Raw genomic sequence first — 18,556 nt, 5'->3', positions numbered from 1 at the left:
CCACTTCAAGGAACGGAGAGGAAAAAGAATGAGGAAAAGTGAATAGAGCTTCAGAGACCTATGGGACACCATCGAGCATATTATGACATAGAAATCCCAGAAAAAGAGAAAAAAGAGAGACGACATTTGAAGAAACAATGCTCGAAAAAATACATTAATTTACATATCCAAGAAGCTCAATAAACTCAAAAAGATTCATACATAGGCACATGATAATCAAAATGTCAAAAGAAAGAGACAAAGAGTCTCTTGGAAGCAGTAAGAAATGACCCATCATGTAAAAGAGATCCACAGCAGTTAAAGAGCTGATTTCTCATCAGAGACAATGGAGGCCAGAAGATGATGGGAACAACAAAGTTAAAGTTCTGAAAGTGCTAAAAGAATTTGATATCAAGAAAAAACTATCCTTTAAGAGAGAAATGAAGACAATCCTAGGTAAACAAAACTGAGAGATTTCAATTCTAGCAAACCCGCCCTACAAAAAGTCAGGCTGAAAGAACTATAACTCAAATCCACAAGAAAAAATAAAGAGCAATGGTAAAGGTAGCTACATCATTAAATATAAAATAGTATAAGTCTATTTTTGTACCTTTTTTCTTGTATTCCATTTAAAAGACAACTGCATGATACATAAATATATCTGTGTTAATGGATACACAATGTATAAATACACAATTTGTATGAGGATAAGAGCACAAAAGAATGGAGAAGGAATGGAGTTATATTGGAGAAAATATTTTGTACACTATTGAAATTAACTTTGTGTCAATCTGATTGAGATTGTTATAAGTTAAGATATTATTGGAGAAGGAAATGGCAACCCACTCCAGTGATCTTGCCTGGAGAATCCCAGGGACAGGGAAGCCTGGTGGGCTGCCATCTATGGGGTCGCACAGAGTCGGACACGACTGAAGCGACTTAGCAGCAGCAGCAAGATATTATTAATTGTATTTCCCAGGTAATACACTAAGAAATTCATTTTAACACATATAATGGAAATAAAATATAAGATTCCAGATTGAAAGCAACAAAACAATCCTACTTGCAGATGACATGATCTTGTCTACAGAAAATCCTAAATAATCTACTAAAAAACTGTTAGTGTAATGAGTTCATCACAATTGCAGGATGCAAGATCAATATACCAAAAAAGTCAATATCTATACACCTGCAATGAAGAATCTAAGAATAAAATTTTAAAATTTTGTTTACAATGTCATCAAAGTATTTTTAAAATATTTTGGATTATATTTAACAAAAGAGTAATAAAATTAATTCCCTAAAAACTATCAAAGATTGCTGAAAGAAATTAAACAATGTCTAAACAACTGAAAAAAATCCCATGTTCATTAATCTGAAGACTTAATATTGTTAATACAGCAATAATCCCCAAATTGATATATAGATTAAAAACAATCCCTATGAGAATCATGGAGAAGGAAATGGCAACCCACTCCAGTATTCTTGCCTGGAGAATCCCGTGGACAGAGGAGCCTGGAGGGCTACAGTCAATGGGGTCGCAAAGAGTTGGACACGACTGAAGTGACTTAGCACACAAGCACGTGAGAATACCAGTTGGTTTCTTTGTGGAAATTGATGAAAGTGAAAGTGTCAGTCACTCAGTCGTGTCCGACTCTTTGCCATCCTGTGGACTGTAGCCCACCAGGCTCCTCTGTCCATGGAATTCTCCAGGCGATACTGGAGTGAGTAGCCATTTCCTTCTTGAGGGAATCTTCCAGACCCAGATTCAAACCTGGGTCTCCTGCACTGCAGGCAGATTCTTTGCCATCTGAATCACCAGGGAAGCCCCATTTTCAGTGCTAAACCCTGGGATTATCTTGGACAAACCAGGATGATAGGTCACCCTAGAAAACAAAATGTACACAGTTGGGCCTATGCCATGAATCTAGACTGCTCATGGACTGGGACATGCCTGAATCTGTCCAAGCCTCTGGGGGTCTTCAAAGCATTAAAGAAGAATGGAACATTCGTGGGTTCCAGTTGTTAATAACTCTCCCACCCCATGCACAAGATTGACAAGTAGGGAGAACATAAATGATTTCATAGGATGGACTATTACTGTATGTGATACCTGCCTTCCTGCAGTCATTTTCTTGCCTCCTAAATTGGAGAATGGTCAATGATAAGAATGAAAGGCCAAGTGCTTGTACACAAAAATGTGCACACATCCTTTTTGAGGAAGATTTTTATTCAAAATGAAATATATATATATATATATATATATATATATATATAATAGCATACTTACCATGTGCCAGCATGCTATTTTAAGGAAAGTTATGACCAACCTAGACAGCATATTAAAAAGCAGAGACATTACTTTGTCAACAAAGGTCTGTCTAGTCAAGGCTATGGTTTTTCCAGTGGTCATGTATGGATGTGAGAGTTGGACTATAAAGAAAGCTGAGTGCTGAAGAATTGATGCTTTGGAATTGTGGTGTTGGAGAAGACTCTTGAGAGTCCCTTGGACTGCAAGGAGATCCACCCAGTCCATCCTAAAGGAGATCAGTCCTGGGTGTTCATTGGAAGGACTGATGTTGAAGCTGAAACTCCAATACCTTGGTCACCTGATGTGAAGAACCCCATTCAGGGTTCATGGGGTCACAAAGAGTCGGACACGACTGAGTGACTGAACTGAACTGGACTGAACCATGTGTCAGGCCCTCTTCTAAGCAGTGCAAATATAAATTCATTGTATCCTCTTATAACTCTATGAAGTACATACTGTTGTCATTGTCCTTTTTTATTTTCCTCATTTTATACATGAGGAAACTAATACACAGGCAGCTTACTCAAGGTCACACGCTAATAAATATTCAAGTCAAGGATTCAAACTCTGGAAACCTGGTTCCAGAGTCCAAAGTTTTAGCCACTATGCTAAACTGCATCCTGAAATAAGACATGAGTGGATGAGTGGACTTATTGATACAGAGTGGATAAAGAAAGCTGAGCACCGAAGAATTGATGCTTTTGAGCTGTGGTATTGGATAAGACTCTTGAAAGTCCCTTGGACTACAAGGAGATCAAACCAGTCAATCCTAAAGGAGATCAGTCCTGACTATTCATTGGAAGGACTGGTGCTGAAGCTGAAACTCCAATACTTTGGTCACCTGATGCAAAGAAGTGACTCATTGGAAAAGACCCTGATGCAGGGAAAGATTGAAGGCAGGGGGAGAAGGGGACGACAGAGGATGAGATGGTTGGATGGCATCACTGACTTGACGGACATGAGTTTAAGCAAGCTCCGGAAGTTGGTGATGGACAGGGAAGCCTGGCGTGCTGCAGTCCATGGGGTCACAAAGAATCAGACACGACTGAGTGACTGAGCTGAACTGGACAAAGAAGTGCAGACACACTAGGACAAAGCAAGTAAGAAAGGGCTTGAACCTGAAGAAATAATTCAGATAAATTAGGAAATTTGCCTTCTTAGTCTTCTAATGCTAACTGAGTCGTCACCCATAGTCACACCCCACCAGAGGCAGGGCTTAGAAGATTTTTGTGTGGATCCTCTTCTCCCTACATCTCTAATTCATGATGCCTGTATTTGGGGCTTCTATTAAAAGGGGGATTGTGTCATTTCCAAAGAGTTAAATTTGACTACTTGAATACAAAATATTCAGTGTTTTTCAGAGTGATTGACATCTTACACTCATCGTTTGTCTTGACTGTAGTCAATCCAAGCAGAAAAGTTCAGAAAATGGCATGGACGGGGTGACAGTGGCGGGGGGAGGGGGGCCTTGGACAGTGAAGTGTGGTGAGGATCGACCACGAAGCACATTACAGGAAAGCATAAAGGCTATTTCCAGCAGGAATTCTCAGAAACATGATAGGAAATGTAATACAAATGACGGCATAATCACACCCAGTGAAACCGGGAGCAGGTGTCTGGTAGTGCTATAGTCACAACAACTTAATAAGATTATAGTGCATAGAGGGCTTAAGGATTGCAAGGCTTAGGATAAGTAGGATTCAGTTTTCATTAGAGATAGGTAAATAGGAGACATTCTTTTACAACTGAAAGTCCCTCTTCATTCAACTAGTATTTACACTGAGTGCCTCCTAGGTGCCAGGGTCTGTTGTAGTGTTAAAGATACAGAAATGAAAGAGACAGTCACAATCCATGCCATTGTGATCTTAATAAGTAAAATAGACATTTTTTAAAAAGCATCACAGATAAATATCTAAGTTATTAATTTGAATAAGTCATTGAAGGAAAAGAACAGGATATTATGGAAAAAACTAAACTATGAAGGCTGATTTGATAGGAGCCTCAGAGTCAGCTCCTCTGAGTCAGTAACACTTAAGCTAAAATCTAAAGGATGAGTAGGAATTGGACAGGATTTGGAGGCAGAGTTGGAAGTGAACTTCCAGGTAAACAGTCTTTTCTTTTTTATTTGTTTATTTTTTTTTGAAGGATAATCGCTTTACAGAATTTTGTTGTTTTCTGTCAAACCTCAACAGGTAAACAGTCTTGAGGTGGGAGCAGGCTTGGCAGAATTCTAGAAATTGAGACAGCCAGTATGGCTGCAGAGAAGTAAGAATGGTCAGAGTGCTTCAAAATGAGAATGGCTAGATGGGAACAGACTAGATCATATAGATCCTTGTAGACCGAGGAAAGGAGTCTGGATTTTACTCTAAGTACAACAGGAATTCACTGTGGAGGGCTTTAGGTTTTAACATGGGGAGGGGGCAGTGACACTAACCAGTGTGTAGTTTAAACGCCTCCAAACTGTATATAGTTGACCCCTGAACAATGTGGAAGTTAGGGAGCCCAATCTTCCACACCCACAAAAATCTGTGTCTAACTTACAGTCAACACTGACTGAATTTGTTCCCAGATTTTCACATCTAGACACATGGGTTTAGAGCAGGAGTCAGCAAATATTTTCTCTAAGGGGCCTGATAGTAATTATTTTAGACATTGCAGGTCATACAGGCTCTCTCACAACTAGTCATATCTGCCATTGTAGTGTGAAAGCAGCCAGAGACAGTAATACAGAAACAAACGAGTGTGGCTGTGTTCAAAAACTATTAATGAAAACAGACTGTGGATCAGATTTAGCCACAGACCATAGATTGCTGGCCCTAGCTTAGAACAATAATAGTATGCTTTGTGTGTTACAGGAAAAGAGTTACAGACAAATATGACTGATAAACGTGGCTTCCCCGATGGCTCAATGGGTAAAGAATGTGCCTGCAGTGCAGGAGACACGGGTTCCGTCCCTGGGTCGGAAAGATTCTCTGGAGAAGGAAATGGCAACCCACACCAATATTCTTGCCTGGAGAAGTCCATGGCCAGAGGAGCCTGGCAGACTACAATCCACGAGGTTGCAAAGAGTCAGACATGACTGAGGGACTAAGCAAACACAACTGATAAACATAGAGGCAAACAGTCTTTCTAATACTGCAAACTGAATCCAGCAACTTAGAGAAAAAACTTTACACCAGGCCCAAGAGGGGTTTATCTCAAGAATGCAAGGTTGATTTAACATCAAATCTATCAATAGAATTCCCCCTATTAACAGAATGGAGGAGAAAAATATATAATGATCTCAACAGATATAGGCATTTGACAAAATTTAATATCAGTTCACGAATAAAAAATTCTCAGCAAACTCTTAAGTGGAAAGGAACTTCCTCAATCTAATAAAAGGAATTTATGTAAAATTTACAGCAAATATCACACCTGTAAAAAAAAATAAGACTGCTTTTCCTCTAAGTTCAAGAACAAGACAAAAAATTTGATTCCTACCACTTATTTTCAACACTGTTAAGGCATACCTCAGAGATGTCACAGGTTTGGTTCAGACTACCACAATAAAGCTTCTACTCTTAGTGAAGATCGTTGAAATGACAAGAAAGGATTTAGAATATTACATGAAGTTAGTCAATAAAGCAGCAGCAGGGCTTGAGTAAACTGACTCCACTTTCTACAGAAGTTCCACTGCGGGTAAAATGCTATCAAACAGCATTGCATGCTACAGAGAAGGGGTTCACGAAAGGGAGAGTCATTCGACCTGGCAAATTTCAGTTGTCTTATTTTTAAAAATTGCTCAGCCAACCCAATTGTCAGCAACCACCACCATGATCAGTCGGCAGCTATCAACACTGAGGCAAAACCCTTCACCAGCAAAAAGATTATAAATCTTTGAAGGCTCAGGGTGATGATTAGAATTTTTTTAACAATAAAGTATTCTACAATTAAGACACTTTTTTAGACATTATGCCATTGGACACTTAACAGACTATGGTATAGTGTAGATACAGCTTTTGTATGCACTTTGGAAACAAAAATATTCATGTGACTCACTTATTGGTACATGACATAGTTGTGTAGATTTTAAAGAATTCTGAAACATTGTCAAAAGAAATTAAAGAAAACATATACATTGAGAGATATACCATGATCATGGACTAGAAGGCCAAAATTTGATAAGATATTGAGTCTCCCAAAATTGATTTTTAGATTCAATACAGTCCCAGTGAAAATTAGAGCATGCATTTTGTGAAGTGAAATGAAGTGAAAGTTGCTCAGTCGTGTCCAACTCTTCGTGACCCCATGGACTGTAGCCCCGCCAGGCTCCTCTGTCCATGGAATTCTCCAGGCAAGAATAATGGAGTGGGTAGTTATTTACTTCTCCATGGGATCTTCCCAACCCAGGTATTGAACCCAAGTCTCCTGCATTGCACCAGATTCTTACCATCTGAGCCACCAGGGAAGCCCAGAAAATATTAGTAATATATATATTTGATATAGGGCTTATATCAAGAATGTGTAAAGAATTCTTACAGTTCAATAAGAAGATAGATACTGCCCCTCCCCAAATGGTCAAGATGCATGAATAGAAGATCAAAAAAGAGGATGTAAGAATAGCAAATAAGCCTGTGAAAAAATGTTCTGTGTTATTTATCTTCATAGAAAGTAAAATTAAAACCACATGCAATACCAGTACACAAACATTGGAATGGCTAAAATCAAAAGACTGACCATACCAAGTACTGGTGAGGATGTGGAACAAATGGAACTTTCACACATTGCTTGTGGGAATGGTAAGTTGGTACAACCACTTTGGAAAACTCCTTGGCAGTTTTTTATAAAATTAAACATTCACTAACCATACAATCCAGAAATTATACTGTTAGGTACTTACCCACTAGAAATAAAAAAAACTTATGTCTACACAAAAACTTCTACACAGATATTCATTGCATCATTATTCATAATAGCCTGTGCAGTCCTGGTAAAACTGGCTTCTGGGGGGAGGGAGTGGGGGGAGTTCTGACTTGTCAATTTCGTTTGTGTAAATATTCCTACCATGGTTAATTTCAAGCTACCATCCTGTAGCATCACCAAACATGGAGTTGAGAACAAATGTGCACCATCAGCTCCTATAAGCCAATACGAGCCAGCTTCAGTATATCACTAATTTTTAGCTCAAAATTGAAAACGACCCAAATGTCTATTAGTAGTTGAGTGGATAAACAAATCGTGGTATATTCAATGTAATGGAATGCCATTCAGCAATGAAAAGGAATAAACTACTGATGCATGGTACAACGTGGATGAATTTCAAAGGTGTGCTGAATGAAAGAAACCAGACACGAAAGAGTACATGCCGTATAATTCCATTTATAAGAAATTCTAGAAAGTGTGTTAGTCACTCAGTCATGTCTGACTCTTTGCAACCTCGTGGACTGTAGCCCGCCAGGCTCCTCTGTCCATGGACTTCTCTAGGCAAGAATACTGGAGTGAGTTGCCATTCCCTTCTCCAGGTCATCTTCCCGACCCAGGGATTGAACCCAGGTCTCCTGCATTGCAGGCAGATTCTTTACCATCTGAGCTACCAGGGAAGGGATATAAAAATGCAAACTAAATCTTAGATGACAGAAAGATAGATGGTTCTTCAAGTCTGGCCGTGAGGTGGGGAGGTGGGGTGAAGGTGATTTTCAGTGGTTATTCAGGTGAATATATTTATCAAAACTCATCAAACTGCATCCTTTAAATGGGTGTAATTTATTCTATGTAAATTATACCTCAATAAGTTCATTTAAAAGGTTATTTTCTAGTTTTTTGCCTACTAACTAGTAAAATATTCCTCAAGTTTATGTCCGTTAATTTGATTTTTCAGCACTGGAAGGACATAATGTTACTTGCAAAAACAGACATTTATCTATGTACTCTTACTTTCAGAGCATTCATTAAAACATTAAAAAACCAGTAGTTCTGGCACTCAGAAAGAGCCCACTTAATCCTTACCTCTTCTACACTATCTCTAAGTTGTTTTCCTATTTGTTCTCCTCCTCTACCTCTCACTGTCCATGCCCCAGCTGTCTTCATGTGGTACCTGCAGAGTAGACATGATGTTCTTCATGAATGGCCTGAGAAGATGGTATTATTCTCATATAGTAATAGTAACACTAACCCAAAATAAAATCTCCAAGATTTGGATGCCTGAGCAGCAAACTAATTATTTAAGCTCCAGAAAGCTAGTAAAATAATTTATATCATATAGCAAGCATTTATATAACATTTACTATGTGTCAGGCATTGTTCTGTGAACTTCATATTAAATTAAGACGTTTGATCCTCCAAACTCTCTGAAATAGGTACACCATCATTATCCCAATTTTACTAATAAGGAGACTGAAGCACAGTGATTAAATATTTTATCCAAAGTCACACAACTAGTAAGTGTAAGAGTTGGGATTCAATTACCTTTGTTTACAAGGAACTTTGTTCTTCAAAGTATAGAACTTTTATAATAAATACAACAGTAAGTCAGTTCTGTGGCAAAGAAAATGGAACAAAACATCATTCTTTTTATTGCTACCATAAAAAAGAAGAATTTGAACAGCATGTATAATATAACTCCAATTTTTTTACTGCATAGCACACACAAATGGATAGACTGATAAAAATCCATAGAAAGGACTTGACAGATAAAAAAGAAAATGATAACAAAGACTATCTTTTGGTGGCAAAATTATATATGATATTTTTCCTTCTTTGCACTTTTCTGTATTTTCCAAATGTGCATTACATTTATAATTTGAAAAAAAAAAGTCAGTGTGTTTCAACTCTGTGTGGCTTTTAAATATTTCCTGGCATTCTATGATATTGAAGAATCTATGCAGTTACTCAAAAGTTTTCTTCCCACAAACTATACATCACAGTAAAGAGCAAGGAACATTCAAGTTTTACCTGGTGTAATATCTGTTTTTTATATAGGTTAATTTCATATACTATTTTATACTAATCATAATGGTTTTATCTTGTGAATATTAACTAGAATGGCTTTTGAGCGAATGCTGCAGACAACAGTATGACAATCAGCTTGTTTTGCCATACATTTTGGAAGACATGGATTAATTGAAATTTTATATGCAATAGCATGGGAGTAATTATAGGTGCTAAGCCAAATTTACTTATGATAATGGACTTAATTGGAAAAGTCTTTAATGTACAATTTTTATAAGACCATTAAAGAAATTGAGAAATTTGAAGAACATCTAATCATTTCTGCATTATAATTGTAAATGAGTGCAGATGACCTAATCTGCTTACGTAAATGATAATTATTAATTTACCAATTGTACAAATGAGCTCAAAACATGAACTACAATAATTACAATACAAGCCAATAACTTCCTTGTCTGCCATTTGCACAAATGATTAAATTATATGAGAAATGTTTTCTCTATACTTTAAAAGCTAATGTAAATTTAAGAACCCAGGGAAATTATTAGTGTAATTAAAACTAATAGGTTATCACAAATATGGAAAACAAACAGCTGGATTTGTAAAGCTTGAAGAAAGAACATTTCATTCTACTTTAAATCCTAATATCATGCATATTTCATTATAATTGTAGTGAATAATAAATCACTGAAAAAATAATATTGCTTTCTGTAGTAGATTACCATCCATAGTACTGGTTTTAAAAAAGCATTTTGCACTTATAGCTTTCCTCAAGAATGATGTTTTCCCATTTCCATCTCACCACAAATAATTTTACACATTGAAAATAATACTCTGTATTGTCAGTTAACTAAGGGCCCTAAGTGGAAACCCAAGCTAGTTTTCAAAATGTTTTCAAATGCCAGATTGTTGTTTAGTACCTAAGTTGTGTCCGACTCTTTGTGACCCTATGAACTCTAGCCTGCCAGGCTCCTCTGTCCATGGGACTTCCCAGGGGAGAATACTGGAGTGGGTTGCCATTTCCTCCTCCAGGGGATCTTCCCAACCCGGGGATGGAACCCATGTCTCCTGTATTGCAGGTGGATTCTTTACCACTGAGCCACCTGGGAAGCCTTTTAAATGCCAGATACCTTCTGACATTTCACACCCCCTCCTCCAATTTTTTTCTTCTGCACAAACTCTGAATGAGAATCACAAGACAACAGAAAGGTATTAAATGCTAGATATCTTTTGTTACATTGTGATTTTCATTCAAAGACTTTGTGCAGAAGAAAAAATTGGGGTGGGGGCGGGTGAAATATCAGAAAAGTACAGCGTTTAGATCTTTTATTGTTGCGGGGTGGAGATAAAGCACAAAATCTCTGTCAGTGGAACAGTGAGCCCAAGCTCTGGAGGGCCCCACCGGCTCCTCTGCGAAGAAAAGAAGCCGCCAGCGACACCCCAGCTGCCTTTGACCGCGCGCTCCAGCGACCCCTGGTCCTAATTTGCTTCTTCAAATCGCCCCAGTGAGGCCACGGAGCGTCCCGCCCATCCCCAAGCACGCACCACGCAGGGCTCCCGAGTTCGGTGGCACCGATGCAAGAGAGTCCAAGACTTTGATTGCCTTCTCCGGAACGTGGTCTTCCAACCTGGGCACGATGCAGAGTAGGGAGGGCTTGTCCTCAGGCCAGGTCCAGTAACCACAGCCACACCTCCACCCCCAGCCACAGCCATCACCACCACCACGCAGCTGGGAGTCAGAGGAGCTGTGTAGGCCCAGATTACAGAAGCCAAAGGCATGGCCTTGAGGATTGGTCCAAGGGCGGCTGGGGGCGGTTCCCCCTTGCTCCCCCCAGGTGCCACCACTGCTCCCTGGCCTGCACCCTCCTTGATCAGGGCAGCAGCCCAGAGTCCTCCTTCTTTCTACTGCAGAAACTCTGGGAATTCACTCTTCTTCATGCGAGGCTTTGGAATGCAGATTTTGCAGATTACCAGAAGCTTTGGGGATCCCAGATATATCACCTGACCTCTCTGTCTCAGTTTCCTTATTTGTAAAAAGAGGACAATTAGAGAGCCTACTTTCAGGCTGCTTTAAGATTCAGTGATGTGGACTTCCCGGTGGTCCAGTGGCTAAGAAGCCGCCTGCCAATGCAGGGGACACTGGTTGAATCCCTGGTCAGGGAGGATCCCACATGCTGCAGGGCACCTAACCCCCATGCGTTACAACTACTGAGCCCCTGATCTAGAGCCCATCTGCTGCAACCACTGAGCCTGGGCTCCCTGGAATGTTCTAGTTTTCCTTCTGTTATTCATTTACAGCATTATTCCACTGTAGCTGGAAAAGATACTTTGCCATGCTTTCAATATTTTAAAAAATATTGGGACTTGTTCTGTGGTCTATCCTGGATAGTGTTCCATGTGGACTTGAGGAGAATGTTTATTCTGCTGTTGTTGAGTGGAGTCTTCTATGTATTTCTGATATGTCTCATTGGTTTTTAGTGTTATTCAAGTCCCATGATTTCCTATTTGTTGTTGTTCAGTCGCTAAGTTGTGTCCAAGTCTTCGAAACCCCATGGACTGTAGCACCCCAGGCTTCTCTGTCCTTCACTATCTCCCAGAGATTCCTCAAACTCATGTCCATTGAGTCGATGATGCCATCCAACCATCTCATCCTCTGTCGTCCCCTTCTCCTCCTGCCCTCAATCTTTCCCAGCATCAGGGTCTTTTCCAATGAGTCAGCTCTTTGCATCAGGTGGCCAAAGTATTGGAGCTTCAGCATCAGTCCTTCCAATAAATATTCAGGGTTGATTTCCTTTAGGATTGACTGGTTTGCTCTCCTTGCTGTCCAATGGACTCTCAAGAGTCTTCTCCAGCACCACAATTCAAAAACATTAATTCTTCACTGCTCATCCTTCTTTATGGTCCAACTCTCACATCCGTGCAGGACTACTGAAAAAAACCACAGCTTTGACTACATGGACTTTGGTTGGCAAATTGATGTCTCTGCTTTTTAATATGCTGTCTAGGTTTGTCATAACTTTCCTTCTAAGAAGCAAGCATCTTTTATTCATGGCTGCAGTCACCATCTGCAGTGATTTCGGTACCCGAGAAAATAAAAGTCTGTCACTGTTTCCCCTTTTTCCCTCTTCTATTTTCCATGAAGTGATGGGGCTAGCTGCCATGATCTTAGTTTTTTGAATGTTGAATTTTCAGAGTGAAAAGCCAACTTTTCCACTCTCCTCTTTCACCCTCATCAAGATTTCCTATACAACGTTTTATTTACCCATTCTACTACAGCTGGGCAATTGCATTGGTTATAATTTCTTGCTGTTATAAACAAAGATGTAGAAAAATATCTCCTGATACACAGATTTCTCATAACATATACCTAGGAGTGGAATTGCTACGTGTAAATTTTGCACATGTTCACTGTGCAAAGTGCTTATTTCCACTGGCCACTTCACTGGCCAGTGCCTATTTCCCAAAATGTACCAATGTACACTCCCATCCCAGCATATAAGAGTTCCAGTACTCCACAACCTGACTAGTTTGTATGGTCAGACTTGTCAGTTTTCTCAATCTGGTAGGGGGGTTATGGCATCTTATTGTGGATCTAGTTTTTATTTTTCTGACTACAGTAAATTAAATTTGTCACTTTGTCCTTCTTTTCTTTTAGTTTCTCCCATATCCAGTTCTTTTCCTCCATTCATGCCATGTTCGTCCCCCTCCCATATGATTCAGAGAGTCAATACAGGGGTTAAAAGTGCGTGTTTGGAATCAGAGTTGGGTTCTTCTCTTGCACTATCACTTTCTAACTGTGTGATGTCTGGCAAGTAACTTAACAGAACTTGATCTAAACACTTAATCATTTCTATTATTATATGCTAACTTTAAAATCAGAAAAATTAACATTAAAATTCCAGCTTCATTTCCAACATTTCATTTAACAAACTTTAAAAAAAAATTTATTTTGCAGTAATTGTAGCTGCAAAAAATGTACAGGGAGGTGCTATACACCTTTAACCCAGATTTCTTTCCCAAGGACTTTAACTTACATAGTTATAGTACAATATCAAAACCAGAAGTGTGCCATTGTATAATGTATACGTATGTTATTTTATGTATGTGTAGATTCATGTAGTTGCCACTGCAGTCAAAGTATACAATTATTCTGTTACCACAAGGGTGTCCTTCATGCCTTTATAACCACACACACAGCACTCCTCTTACCATACCTACGCTCTGGCAAGCACTATAATCTGTTCCCTATCTCTATAATTTTGTTCTTTCAAGAATGTTATGTGTTACATACAGTATGCACCCTTTTGAGACTGCCTTTTTTCACTCAGCATAATTCCCTGGAAATATACCCAAGTTGTTCCTTGTATCAGTTCAGTTCAGTCGCTCAGTCGTGTCCAACTCTTTGTGACCCCATAGAGTGCAGCACGCCAGGCTTCCCTGTCCACAACCAACTCCCAGAGCCTGCTCAAACTCATGTCCATTGAGTCAGTGATGCCATCCAACCATCTCATCCTCTGTTGTCCCCTTCTCTTCAATCTTGCCCAGCATCAGGGTCTTTTCCAGTGAGTCAGTTCTTCGCATCAGGTAGCCAAAGTATTGGAGCTTCAGATTCAGCATCAGTCCTTCCAATGAATATTCAGGACTGATTTCTTTTAGGATTGATTGGTTTGATCTCCTTGCAGTCCAAGGGACTCTCAAGAAATATTGTTCATTCCTTTTTATTGCTGAGTAGTAGTCCATGTTATGAATGTACCACAATGGGTTTAACTATGCACCCACTGAATATCTTGGCTACCTCCAATTTGGGCTATTATGAATAAGCGGCTATGAACTTTTGCATAGAGGATTCTTTTCTGTCAGCTTAAGTTTTCATTAGGTGAAACTGAGCACATTCAGGGTGGTATGGCCATAGATGATAAGTTTTCATTAGGAATAAATGCCTGACAGTACAATATCTGGATAATGTGGTGAGCTTATTTTTAGTTTTGACTAGAACTGACAAACTTTTGCCCAGAGAGGCTGTAGCCTTTGACCAACATCTTTCCACCACCACCCCCCTCCATGAACCCAGACCCTGGCAACCACCATTCTCCTCTGTTTCTATGAATTTGGCTTTTTTAGATTCCACATATAAGTGATATCATTCAGTATTTGTCTTTCTCTGTCTGACTTACTTCATTTTGCATAATGCCCACAAGATCCTTCCATGTTGTCACATATGTGTGTGTGTGTGTGTGTGTGAGCTCAGTTTAGTTCAGCCACTCAGTCATGTCCGACTCTTTGCAACCCCATGGACAACAGCATTCCAGGCCTCCCTGTCCATCACCAACTCCCGGAGTTTACTCAAACTCATGCCCATTGAGTCGGTGATGTCATCCAACCATCTCATCCCCTGTCGTCCTCGTCTCCTCCTGCCTTCAATCTCTCTCAGCATCAGGGTTTTTTCAAATGAGTCAGCTTTTCACATCAGGTGGTCAAAGTATTGGAGTTTCAGCTTCAACATAAATCTTCCAATGAATATTCAGGACTGATTTCCTTTAGGATGGACTGGTTGGATCTCCTTGCTGTCCAAGGGACTCTTAAGAGTCTTCTCCAACACCACAGTTCAAAAGCATCAATTCTTCAGTACTCAGCTTTCTTTATAGTCCAACTCTCACATCCATACATGACTACTGGAAAAACCATAGCTTTGACTAGATGGACCCTTGTTGGCAAAGTAATGTCTCTGCTATTTAATATGCTGTCTAGGTGGGTCATAACTTTCCTTCCAAGGAGCAAGTGTCTTTTAATTTCATGGCTGCAGTCACCATCTGCAATGATTTTGGAGCCCAAGAAAATAAAGTCTGCCACTGTTTCTACTGTTTCCCCATCTATTTCCCATGAAGTGATGGGACCAGATGCCATGATCTTTGTTTTCTGAATGTTGAGCTTTAGGCCAACTTTTTCACTCTCCTCTTTCACTTTCATCAAGAGGCTCTTTAGTTCTTCTTCACTTTCTGCCATAAGGGTGGTGTCATCTGCATATCTGAGGTTATTGATATTTCTCCCGGCAATCTTGATTCCAGCTTGTGCTTCTTCCAGCCCAGCATTTCTCATGATGTACTCTGCATATAAGTTAAATAAGCAGGGTGACAATATACAGCCTTGACGTACTCCTTTGCCTATTTGGAACCCGTCTGTTGTTCCATGTCCAGTTCTAACTGTTGCTTCCTGACCTGCATACAAATTTCTCAAGAGGCAGGTCAGGTGGTCTGGTATTCCCATCTCTTTCAGAATTTTCCACAGTTTATGGTGATCCACACAGTCAAAGGCTTTGGCATAGTCAATAAAGCAGAAGTAGATGTTTTTCTGGAACTCTCTTGCTTTTTCCATGATCCAGGGGATGTTGGCAATTTGATCTCTGGTTCCTCTGCCTTTTCTAAAACCAGCTTGGACATCTGGAAGTTCACGGTTCATGTATTGTTGAAGCCTGGCTTGGAGAATTTTGAGCATTACTCTGCTAGTGTGTGAGATGAGTACAATTGTGTGGTAGTTTGAGCATTCTTTGGCATTGCCTTTCTTTAGGATTGGAATGAAAACTGACCTTTTCCAGTCCTGTGGCCACTGCTGAATTTTCCAAATGTGCTGGCATATTGAGTGCAGCACTTTCATAGCATCATCTTTTAGGATTTGAAATAGCTCAACTGGAGTTCCATCAACTCCACTAGCTTTGTTCATAGTGATGCTTCCTAAGGCCCACTTGACTTCACATTCCAGGATGTCTGGCTCTAGGTGAGTGATCACACCATTGTGATTATCTAGATCATGAAGATCTTTTTTGTATCTGTGTATTCTTGCCACTTCTTCTTAATATCTTCTGCTTCTGTTAGGTCCATACCATTCTGTCCTTTATTGAGCCCATCTTTGCATGAAATGTTCCCTTGGTATCTCTAATTTTCTTGAAGAGATCTCTATTCTTTCCCATTCTATTGTTTTCCTCTATTTCTTTGCACTGATCACTGAGAAAGGCTTGCTTATCTCTCCTTGCTATTCTTTGGAACTCTGCTTTCAAATGGATATATCTTTCCTTGTCTCCTTTGCTTTTTGCTTCTCTTCTTTTCACAGTTATTTGTAAGGCCTCCTCAGACAGCCATTTTGCTTTTTTGCCTTTCTTCTTCTGGGGATGGTCTTGCTCCCTGTCTCTTGTACAATGTCACGAACCTGCGTCCATAGCGTATGTGTGTAGATACATATATATATATGTATGTGTATATATATGTCACATCTTTATCCATTCATCCATTGACAAGTAGGTGGTTTCTATGACTTGGCTTTTGTGAATAATTCTGCAATAAGCATGGATGTCTATATATCTCTTTGAGACCCTGATTTTATTTCCTTTTGATACACACCCAGAAGAATTGCTGGATCATATGATAGTTTTATTTTTAATTTTTTGAGGAACCTCCATACAGTTTTCCACAGTGGTTGCACCAATTTACATTCCCATCAGAAATGTACAGGGGTTCCCTTTCCTCCACTTCCTCGCTAATATTCGTGTCTTTTGTTTTTTTTATAATAGCCATTCTAACAGATATGAGGTGATATCACATTGTGCTTTTGGTTTGCATTTCCATGATGATTAGTAATTTTGAGCACCTTTTATGTACTTGTTAGTCATTTATATATATATATATTTTTTGAAAAATGTCTATACAGTTTCTCTTCCACTTTTGAGGGGGAGTTTATTGGCAATGTCTGGAGAAGGAAATGGCAACACATTCCAGTATTCTTTCCTGGAGTATTCCATGGACAGAGGAGCCTGGTAGGCTATAGTCCATGGGGTTGCAAAGAGTTGGACATGACAGCGACCATCACTCACTCACTCATTACAATGTCTTTTGTTTTTTTTTAATCTGCCCATTTTAAAATCTGGTATGGGGAGGGAGGTGAGAGGGGGGTTCAGGATTGGGAACACGTGTATACCCGTGGTGGATTCATGTTGATGTATGGCAAAACCAATACAATATTGTAAAGTAATTAGCTTCTAATTAAAATAAATAAATTTAAATTAAAAAAATAAATAAAATCAGATTATTTGTTGTTGATTTGTATGAGTCATTGAGTTGTATGAGTTATTTATATATTTTGGCTATCAACTCCTTATCAGATATATGATTTGCAAATATTTTTTTCCATTCCTTAGGTTACCTTTTCATTTTGTTAATTGTTGTTTTAAACTTTAGAACTTTATTGTTTATTTACACAAAACTCTTACTGGGAGCTTGATAGAAATTGCATTCAACCTGTAGATAAATTTGGAAGAGAAGGGACATCTTTACTCTTTTGCATCTTCTAGTTTATGAAAATAGTATGCCTCATCACTTACTATGGGCTTCTCAGGTGACTCAGTGGTGAAGAACCCACCTGCAAATGCAGGAGACATAAGTTTGATCCTTGGGCCAGGAAGATCCCCTAGAGTAGGAAATGGCAACCCACTCCAGTATTCTTGCCTGGGAAATCCTATGGACAGAGAAGCCAGGTGGGCTACAGTCCATGGGGTTACAAAAGAGTCAGACATGACCTAGTGACTATTTAACTCTTTATTTCATGAGCATTATGTTGTTTTCATTATATAAATCCTGTACATGTTTGGTTAGATCTACATTTAGGTATTCTACTTTTTTAGTGATTATAAACTGTTATGCATTTAAAATTTCCATGTCCATATGTTTGTTGATAGTATATAGAAATTCAATTAGTTTTTCCATGTTAATCTTGTAGCAATCTTGTTAAACTCACTTAGTTCTAGGAGTTTTTTTTTTTTTAATTTTATTTTATTTTTAAACTTTACATAATTGTATTAGTTTTGCCAAATATCAAAATGAATCCGCCACAGGTATACATGTGTTCCCCCTCCTGAACCCTCCTCCCTCCTCCCTCCCCATACCATCCCTCTGGGTCATCCCAGTGCACTAGCCCCAAGCATCCAGTATCGTGCATCGAACCTGGACTGGCATCTTGTTTCATACATGATATTTTACATGTTTCAATGCCATTCTCCCGAATCTTCCCACCCTCTCCCTCTCCCACAGAGTCCATAAGACTGTTCTATACATCAGTGTCTCTTTTGCTGTCTCGTACACAGGGTTATTGTTACCATCTTTCTAAATTCCATATATATGTGTTATTATACTGTATTGGTGTTTATCCTTCTGGCTTACTTCACTCTGTATAATAGGCTCCAGTTTCATCCACCTCATTAGAACTGATTCAAATGTTTTCTTTTTAATGGCTGAGTAATACTCCATTGTGTATATGTACCACAGCTTTCTTATCCATTCATCTGCTGGTGGA

This window comes from Bos grunniens, chromosome X (assembly GCF_055505025.1).
Source record: "Bos grunniens cultivar Pamir isolate PY7600 chromosome X, Bosgru_T2T1.0, whole genome shotgun sequence".
Taxonomy (NCBI): domain Eukaryota; kingdom Metazoa; phylum Chordata; class Mammalia; order Artiodactyla; family Bovidae; genus Bos; species Bos grunniens.
This window is presented reverse-complemented; position numbering follows the sequence as displayed.